Source organism: Cyprinodon variegatus, unplaced genomic scaffold (assembly GCF_000732505.1).
Source record: "Cyprinodon variegatus isolate N-32 unplaced genomic scaffold, C_variegatus-1.0 Scaffold181, whole genome shotgun sequence".
Lineage (NCBI taxonomy): Eukaryota > Metazoa > Chordata > Actinopteri > Cyprinodontiformes > Cyprinodontidae > Cyprinodon > Cyprinodon variegatus.
The window spans coordinates 161,185-171,735 of record NW_015150634.1 but is presented as its reverse complement, the minus strand read 5'-3'; the positions used below and the strand labels follow the sequence as shown (position 1 = coordinate 171,735).

The window sequence follows — 10,551 nt, the reverse complement described above, 5'->3', positions numbered from 1 at the left end:
CTGGCTTCTCTATTTAATGTGTCCCGGTAAATTTCAGATCCTTTTCGGGATTTTAACATCTTTTTTCTATCTATTCTTTATAAACAAGGCACCGTGGAGGGCATAGGGGTCCATATGGTCGATCACGGAACATTTCCTCAGATATGTTCCATGATCTGGTGGCTCTAGCGTGCTGGCGTACTTATCCATTTGCGACATGATATATATGATATACGATAATATGCCACCCAAGATGGCGGACCGGAAGCTGGCCAGTGACATCACTGAAAACCCCCTATTGAAAGAGTTGCTTCAGTAAAAAACTACTGTGAGCAGCTGCTAACAGCTGTACCTACGGCGTCCCCGAGCCATGCCTGGCCCGCACACCGTCCCTGTGTGAGCCAGGCATGGACGGATTGTTATCAGGAACCAGCCGGTGTCACTTCCAGCACTTCCAAACCCAGCTCCTCATCCGACCTGAGATGTTGTTGAGAGAAATATTATAAAATATTCAGAAAAGAAGAGGAGGCTGATGTGGGGCTTAAAACGTAGATTGCTGTTGTTCTAGATGATCCAAAGCTAATTGTTGTTAGCTTTAGTTGTACTGCAGTCAGATGCTAACTAACTTTGCAGTAATAACATGGTTCTGCGTTTGGTGTTTAATAGGTTGCCAGAACGTTCAGAGGAATATATGCTGTTATTTTATTGAGGTGGTGGATTTTACTTTTTGTTTGGGTTAAAAACAGGCAGATCGGACAACCCTGAAAACAAAGAGCAGGTGCAGTTGTTAACTGTACCCTTAAGAATATACCAGATAATTTATTTGAAAAGCATGTTCATTGAAAGTATATCCTAATTTATATGTTATAAACTAATAACTGGTTATACTATCTGTACCAGAGGTGTAGCAGCCAGATTTCCCTAGCCTGTGTTTAATACCAGGGCTGCTGCAGCCAGATTAGCAGTCATCCTCAATGTCTTATTCTATAAGGCTGGAGGTTTTGTTCTAGTTATAAATCAGGGTATGTGATGGAGTTACTAAATGTGGATATACTTATGTTAAAATTAGCCTGTAACTTGGTTCATGATAACTCAGAACAAGCTGGTATGTAGAGCTGCATAATAATTTCATGCAAAATTAAATGAAATCAATATTGCGTAATCAACACTAAATACAAACATGAAGAATTAAAGGCAAAAAACCCAACCTGTTTGTCTGTAAATAAGCTCGGTCCAGAACTCCTCAGATGGCATCTCTAAGCATTGAACTTTTTGTTTTATTTAAGTTTAAACCATTAACAACTTTGAAATATGAAAAGAAGCAGTTCAAGTTAAACCAGTTTTTAATGAGGAAAGAAAATTTTATATCATTTTCAGATAAATTTAAGTATATAGATAATTACTAAAATAATAAAAATCTGCAGCTCTGACATTGATCGGATTTAATGTAATTTTGTTTTGCATACACTCTGTGTACACAAAATGACAAAGTTTCTCTCTCTATATATAAAATCTATTTTTTTTTTAATGTTCTGATGTTATTTCCACCAAGAGGAGCAATACCAGTTACCAGGTTAAGGGGTTATTATTTTCAAACTGGGAGGCTAGTTAAAGAAGCTTTGTCTTTTAAGGGAATCGTTGAAAGGCTGAACTTTGGTTACTTAAGTTTTTTTTGTTTTGTTTTTTAAATATGTTCCAGCCAAGCATCAGCATCTAATGAAAGAATGAAAAGCTAATGAGCTTCCATTAAAAAAGGGATTTAACCATCAAAAGGATTCCTAGTTTTGGTTATTTCTTAAATTGCACGTCTCTCTTCGTAGTCCGAGTCTCACTTTTCTCATCCCGGTGGCGATGACAAAAAGTGACAAATTGATGAGAACAAAAAAAAAACAAAACAAAAACCCAAGGTGACAGATTGGTTTCCAAAATAGCTACTACCCAACAAGAAGAAGAGCTGGATAAATAAATAAATCCCTCCTCTTAGTTATAATGGTTTTCGCTGACTGGCAGTTGGAGAAGTTTTATCTGACCGTTTTGCTGACATGTGGGGATAAACGATGAGCCAGAGATATTTCCCCCGAAGACTTCCTGCTTCAAGACATTCTTGTTTCTCCACAATGAGATCAAGATTCAAGATAGTGGAAATCCTCCTTAAATGTGCAAAGTAGCATTAAAATATGTTTTTATGGTTTTTTTTTTGTTTGTTTTTTATGGCTGCAAAACTGCAACTTATACCGGAAGAAAAGTTGTACAAAACTGGATGATAAACTACTAGTTTATTAGCAGTCGTAATGCAAATTCTCTACAGGTTATAAAAGACCGACACATTTTTACATTTCCTTGCAGGTTTAGTATGGAGTGAATTCTGTTCCATTACTGTTGCAAGCAAGGAACGCCTTTTTAAATTTAAATGTGAAAATAATTCAATCCAGAAAATAAAACTTTGGAAAACATCTAAATGAAGAAAGTGAACAGAAAGTGATCTGTGAATCACAGTTTGAAAAGAGGATAATTTGTAAAACTCCATCTGAAACAAGAAATTTGAAAAGATGAAAATTGAAATTATGAAATATGTTTAAAAAGGAGTTTTATAAAGTATAATTTAAAAGAAATCAATGTTTCTTGGTTAAGAAGCATTTTAAAGCTTAATTTCTGTGCTTCTTTTTTAATTTCATTTGAAAACACGCTCTTTGTTTGCAGCAATAATGGGACAAAATTCACTCCATAGTTTTAGAACCATGGAGTGAAAAGTTTATAGTTCAATGTCAATTTATCAATTTGAGTTCAATTGTGCATCAGTCAGGTCTCCTGGTATGTTTTAACTAGGAATCAAAGAGATTCTCAGCTTAGCTGTGCTACATGTGACCTCACTCAGATCAGCTCTAATCAAATATCTAAACCTTCTGAGCCAATTAGGATTAAAAACCATTAATACAGATTCTTTGAATCATAGCCTGTGAACTTTGATGCCATTATTATCTTTGAAAAATATCAAATATTTGCTGCTTATAACTTTATATACCAGTTTAACCAGACTCAGTTTAGGAATCCCTGTTATTCCAAGGTAAAATCCCTGATTTAACATGGCTTAAAACGACCATTCAAATAGATATTTAGGAACGATGGTATTCATGTTCTTAGCGACTTAAAATACTGATGCCTTAAACATTAAAAACATGTGATGTCATGTCATATTGTCTAATGTTTGGGAAAACATTTACGTTCCCTTTAGAAAATTACCAGTCTGTCTTAATATAACAGTATTATTACTTTCTTTAACCAAGTGCTTTTAAAGGGAAAGCATTTTAACTTAAAAAAAAAAGGTTTTTTAGTTTTAATAAGTGCATAAATCCAGCTTTAACGTGTTGAAAGTGAATCAAAGAGAGAGAGGCCTTAAAATAAACTGAATTCCTCACTGTGCAGCTCAGGCTGCCAAGTGAAGCAAAGCAGACATGTTTTAAAAAGAGCTACAAGTCATTAAATGACAATCCTGTTGGAGGAAATCATGCTACTCTGTTATAGAACAGTCATTTCTCTGCATCAAGCTATAAAAACACCTCGAATGTTTGCCTCAAATCATGAAACGGTTGATTTTAGGTGGCCTCATTTACAAACCGGGATATGGGCTAAGATAAGCGTCAACAAAAAAATCAATACCGGAAATACATTTAAGATTTACGTATGTTCCTTGCTGTCAACTCATACATACATTTAAAATCAGATTGATCGGTGAGAATTCAAATTTAGAAGTTACAAATTGGCAAAAATGCAAGTTCAAATCCGAAGAACCTACAACACCTGATGAACCTGTTACACTTCTAACCAGCAGGTGGCGGTATTGCATCTGGAAGTTGTTCACCAAACGCCTTTAAATGAGAATATGAACACTGAGCCATCATTCATTCAAACATGATTCTGTGCATGGTATCGGTCAACAAAAGATCCTAAGTTATGCATTTGCTTTCTTCCTCTTATTTTTTTTAAGCCTGCTCTATAAGGAGTGAATTTTGTTTTGTTGTTATTGCAAGAAAAGAACACTTTTTTTGAAATAATAAAAATTCCTCCAGAAATATGACTTTGAAAAAAAACAAAAGCGTCTCAAAAAAAAAAAAAAAAAGTGTTTTAAAAGTATCTTTGCCGTTTTTTCCGATTTCATTTCAACTTAAATGTTATATTTTATTTTTCACAGATTTTGTATGGAATTATTTCTAGAATGAGTTTTACAAATTGCCTTCTACTCAACATGCGAGTCACAGATCACTTTCTCTTCACTTCAGACCAAAATACAAACACTTGCCTTTTATTTCTAACGTAATGCAGACCAACAGAAATGCATCTGTGTCCTCAATCCAGAGGAAAGCACATCCCGAGAAAATTTTAAACCACATATTTACAAATTGTGGTTTGCTTTTCTTTTAAAAATTTCCATTTACAAAACATGTTCTTTGCATGTAACAATAATGGAACAAAACTGACTCCATAGAGGGTAAACAATCTTCAGTTGCTTTAGTGCAACCAACTGGTGAGGAGTCTAACACCGTCATCAGGGGTTTTTAGATTTCTACCCATAATTTTGTGATTTGTACTACAATTTTATTTTTCAAAGTTGTAACTTTTATTCTCACAGATAACAACAACGAACAACTACAAATATTTAATGTATTCACATTTATTTTCTTATCTTAACAAATCAAGAAACGCATATGTTTTTATTATCCTTAGTCAAGAAACATTGATTTTCATTTGGTTTGATCTTATTCAGAACAGGAGGGAAGAAAAAACATTTATAGCACCCTAACAACCACTGATTAATTATACCATTCTAATAACGTTTTATTTTACATAAACATGTACTAATTTGGCTTCTTTAAAAAAAAAAAATAACATATTGACTTTTAAATTGCATTTTTTTCTTGCTGTTGTGGCAAAAATAATTTCCTTTCCGGGAATAAAGTGTGTGTTTTTAATTCTTTGCAGCAGATATGAGATTGTTGCTAAAGGTCCCTTCAGAACCTTTTAAAGAGGAATCCAAAATCTGAGGGAAAACAGCTTCACCCTACAGAAACTCCACGCTGGGAGAGAACGCATGTACACATGGAACATATTATTCTTTTTATAAATATATCAGCCATAGCGCCAACAGATGCAGCAGCCAAACATAAAAAAGCTCCAGCGTACGCATACACACCCACTGTACTCCTCCTCCCCGGCTGTCTCCATCCCTTTGGGCCATTTCTGAGAAGGACACAGCCCTCACTGTTTGTACAGATAAACTCCGCACACACAGAAAAAAAACAACATGTTTCCTTTCTTTTTGCCTTCGCCTCAAACATGGTTGGGTGGCGGGGTAATCTGGGGTTAAACTGCATAAATGCCCCCCACTCCACCCTCCCAATCTCCAGGATCTCTCGTCTCCATTCCTGCGATGCTCTGAAGTGCCGTGTCCGAGGAATGAGCATTCCATTCCACAAGTAACTACAAGTAAAATACCACTGCTAGATTACAGAGCGGCCTGCTGTGCTGACCAAAAGACAAAGCCCTCGCAGCTACAGAGCAAAACTAAACGGGGGATTACAGTCTGAATACAGGTGAAAAGGCAAAGAAAGACAGGCAGAGGAAAAGGCCGACAATGATAGGCACGTTTTAATGATCGAGTCATTAAAATACCAGGTCAGGACTTCTAAAGTTATCACTGTTAGAAATAACTTCAGAGACATGAGATCCGCTGCCAGATTTAAAAAAGCTGGAGCACAATGAATCCACTTTTGTTGCAGTTTATAAAATGGCCACTAGGTGCTGATGTTAAACTAAGAGCCGTCACTTCCTGGCTGAATCTCCTTTTCATCTGTTTTATCACTAAAAAATAAAAGAGAATATAGAAAAGAACTTTCTGAACGTTTCTTTTTATGTCATCTTTTGCTTCTGTTGGTCAAGTTTTGTATCCATAAATGTAAAAATATTATAACTAAACCCTCATGTATCCCTTTTTTAATCATTTTTTCCTACATTATCCTCTTCCAATAACAAAACGGCTGTTAAAACTTTATCTCTATGCTCTAATTCCTAAAATATTTATATAATCCCTTTAAATGCTTCTATGTGTAGCTTTACTTAGGCACTATTACTATTTCTACATTGATTCAGTTTTTTTTTTATTCATTATTACCATTTTTGTTTGAACCCCTGGCGATTGTTCATTGGAAATTGTACTTATATCTTCTTGTATTATAAAAAAATTCTCTAATCAAGCTAAAAAAAACCCATAAATGAACAGCTCAAAAAAAAAAGGAAAACAGCAACAAAGATGTGGATCAATGGTTTTAGGTTTGTTAATAATGCTTTACACTTTCAAACACTGCAGCAGCTCATGCTAACTAAAGGGGTGCAGTTAGTGTATGAATGATAAACAGAAAAAATAAATAAGCAAAATATCTGTTTTTAATTTTTACTTTAAGGCAGACATGTTGGATTTGAAAGTGAACAAAATAAAAAAGGTTAATTCAACATATGATTGTTAAAACTTTGAAAAACCAAACAAAAGAAAAATATATTCTTTTGTTCATTTGAATGTATATAATGCTTAAATATGATACTGTGATGCATGTATTGGATATTTTATTTCTATATTTTAGAAACAAAAACCGGATTACATTTAACTTAAAATCAGTGTGTGCCAGAAAAAAAAAATAATAATAATTATCTGTACATCTTTAAAAAAACAAACTGTGAAGCTTTTTGTGTCTCTGCTTCTGTCTCCTTGAACCCCTGTCGGCCTCAGCAGATGGCCGCTCACACCGAGCCTGGTTCTGCTGGAGGTTTCTTCCTGTTAAAAGGGAGTTTTTCCTCTCTACTGTCGCTACAAGCATGCTTAGTGTGAGGGATTGCATCCATTATTCGATGCAATCAACTGGTTTTCCTTAGATAGAAGCTTTTAATCAATTTTACTGTATGATCTGGTAAACTGTAAAGTGCCTTGAGATGACATGTGTTGTGAGTTGGCGCTATAGAAATAAACTGTAATGAAATTGAATATAAAAATCTCTATTAGTCATCTTTTACTGAGATGTCAACTGTCAAGAAAAAGGTTGAGAACCACCAAGAAAACTTTTAACATGCAGTGAATAAAGATGACAATTCCCAACCTCAATCAACCACCAGCCCTATTTTTTATGTTTTTTTTATTATTATTTAAACAGCCTCAGCCATCATTAGAGCTCCATCATTAGAGCTTAGTCCTTCCTGAAGATGCTCCTGACAGGCTACACTAACTTCACAAACAGCTGCTGCTCAAACACAAGTCCACATGTGAAGAAAAACAGCTCTAATAAACAAAAAACAAAGCATATTTTGATATTATATTTAATGTAATGATTGATGGAAGCATGGCTGTTCAACACATTGAACATTAATAAGCTGTAGAAGTAGCTCATTAACACTTAAAGCGTTGTAAATTGTTTATAACAGAGTTTAATCTCTGTACTTATTTAAAAAGGTTTAACATTACTGGTGGTTTCCTAGATTTAAAACGCATAGAAAGCCCTGTGGCCTCCTCCACTGTACCCCAGGCAGGAGGAGGAGGGGGGCTGAGGGAAGCCACACATTCCTGTACTGGAAAAAAAAATGGAGGCGGCGATGTTAACCCCCAAACAGGCTTAAAACTCACCGAAAACGTCAAATTTTAACCATAAACGATTCCCTGTAGCTACAATTCGCGAAATGTGTCACAGCACCACTCCCCTTCCCCAAAAAAGTAGCTCTCAACTCACCATGTGATAGAAGGAGTAAGGAGAAAGAAAGAAAAAAAAAGTTTAGGACTGGGGTGCAAATCCCGTCCGAAGGCGAGTTTAAACGGCTGCGTCTGCGCCGCTAGAGCCCGTGGGGAGCGGAGGGAGTCAGCGAAGACACAGCGGCGGAGCAAACGTGCTGAAATGAGCCTCCATTTTCTGCTCAGACTCCAGGCAGGATCAGAAATGCAGCACAAAGTTGGACACTCGTTGCATTGTTAACATTCCACGGGTCACGTGACGAACCGACGCACGTCAGCACAGGAGCCAAAGATCGTGTATTAGAACAAACGCTCACTCACTCACTCAAAATTGTAATTAAATCAGAGTTTTATCAGCCATAAATTAGGCAGCTGGGATTTAAATATAGCATATGTGAAAAATTTAGTTAGAAATTTATTCTTGTTCTTTACTTGCTTGATTTTCTACATTTTCATAACTTCACAGCAACACACCCACTTAAAATAAACTGAAAGAAAAAATATTAAGAAATACATTTAGTTATATAAATCGGACATAAAGATTGGCCAAGTTATTCTGTGGATAAAAACAGAAACCCATAAAGGAGTGTTGGTCTGTGGGGTTCTAGACAAAATTGAATTGAACTTGAACTAATTATATTATATTAACATTGTAAAATGTTAATTATACCTAAAAAATTAACGCATTCAATTTATTTTTAAAAATTCCTCAGGCCAATATATACAACACTTGGCATAATCAATACTATGAGCTGGGCTCCCCTCTTCAAATATCGCCTATGTAAGAAAGATAATGGTAATTGAATTGTATTAATCTCACATAGGAGAAATTTACCCCTGTATTTAACTCATCCCCTTGGGGAGCAGTGGGCTGCCATTGTGCTGCAGGGAGCAGTGTGGGGTTAAGGGTCTTGCTCAGGGACCCAGTGGTAGTCTGTGGGAGTGGGGCTCAAACTCAGGACCTCTGGATTCCAAGTGCAATGCCCTGACCACTAGCTCCCCCCTCCCCCAAATGAAATGAAGCAGTGGGGCCAGTGGTTCTTCATGTGGACAAAGAACTAACGAATAACACAAAACAACAAAAAAGAACAAAGCAAAAGAGCTTTTTTTTTATTTTACTAAGTAAGCCACAAACCTGTGATTTCTTAACAATTCTTCAAGTATATTTTAAAATACGAACGATTAAATTGGTCTAAGGGACAAATCGGTTGCAGTCTCTTTTGTCAAAGCTTATCATGAAAAGATTATTCTGTATTTCACTGAAAAAACTGATCCAGAAATATAAACTTTTCTTAAAATCTGTGTATTTGTCCTTAATTTAGGCAGGTAACTGAGATGATCTGCCAAAGGAATGGTGATTTTGGTTCTTAAAACAAGATAATTAGATGTGCACTTGAAATAATAATTGAACTTTTTTGATCTCACATTGGAGAAATTTACCTCTGCATTTAACCCTGAGACCCTCGTGACAGTTTCAAACTCATAACCTCAGGATTCCAAGCTCTACGCCTAACCACTAGGCCGCCAATCCCCTAAGACAGTTATTTTGCTTTTTGATAAAGCATAAATTATTTTATCCCATCTGCAAATTATCTTACATATCTGCTCAAATCAAATTAACATACACCTATCTAAACAAAATATTACAAAAATACTTAGTTTTAAATGTTTTAGTTTTTTTTAGTACAGGGGCCAAAATAGAAGACAAAAACAGTTCACCAGGGGCCAGCCCCTGTTGGCCCCCGTCTAGAACCGCCCAAGTCTGAATTGCTCTTACATCTGCTTTAACAATTCAGCATCTAAAATCATATTTGTCTTTTTCAAGGTGTTTGTTGAGTCTAATCATGTATGTACGGATCTGTAAAAGGTACATTACCAGTAGTTACATTATTATCCTCAAATCAGTAAAAAATACCATGAAAGAAGATTAATGAACATATCAACATGACATAACATAGCCGTGAACATTGCATTTATTGAAAACCTCTGTTTAAATCCAGTTAGTTCCAGGCGCTTAGTGTGAGCCATCTTCATTTTTTTCTCCTCTCTGAATGAACATACTTAAGGTGGAGCCTCTGCAAGCAGTTTTTCCTCCTTCATAAATTAAAATAAATCTGTACATTACTCAGTCACTCCACTTTGACCACAGAGGGAATGTTGACCAATTTGTCAACGAGAACTTGTGAAATCCATTCTTGGTTCATCAAAGACAGCATGGAGGGAAAAAAATTTATTACAAGACGGATGCAGAATTGTTCCCAACTTTGAAAATTAAACTTTATAAAGTTTGGTTTGGGAGGAAGCACACATAAATATAGGGTCAAGTGTGTTATAAATCACTTCATATTAGAAAACATTGAATTTTTTTTTTTTTTAAAGAAATCCTTAAATTTATGGTGTTTTGGGGAATTATAACTGATGTTATTTTTTAAATCACTTTCCATACATTAGCTTCCAAACATGGCATGTGATGCATGTGCTGCCATAGGGCAGCCAGGAATCCAACTGACCAGAAGAAGGAGAAAACTTAAAGGGCCTCAAATGATTCACGTTTCCAGTGCATGAATTGGCAGCTGTTAGGAGGAACAACTTGCCCTGCGTAGTGTGGCGAACAGATGCACATTCTGCCTGGAAACCAACCCCTGCTGGAGCTCACCAAAGCTGAAAAGCTGAAAAGCAAAACCCTGAAAGAAAAAAACAAAATGCAACTTTTTTTTTATATAAGAAATAAAATAAATAACCAGTGGTGTCAAAGGTACACACATTTGTTACTTAAGTATAAGTATAGATACTGCAGTTTAAAAACA

At 35.7% G+C, this 10,551-nt stretch overlaps 1 protein-coding gene across 1 annotated transcript in view; it reads right to left on the bottom strand.

Moving 5' to 3' along the window:
* lats2 (large tumor suppressor kinase 2) overlaps positions 1-7,976 on the bottom strand; it is a 29,003-nt gene extending 21,027 nt beyond the window's left edge. Inside the window, exon 1 of the mRNA XM_015378912.1 lies at positions 7,746-7,976. The gene's annotated coding sequence lies outside the window, so the exon portion shown is untranslated. The remainder of the gene's footprint in view (positions 1-7,745) is intronic.
* Positions 7,977-10,551: the final 2,575 nt, after the last annotated feature.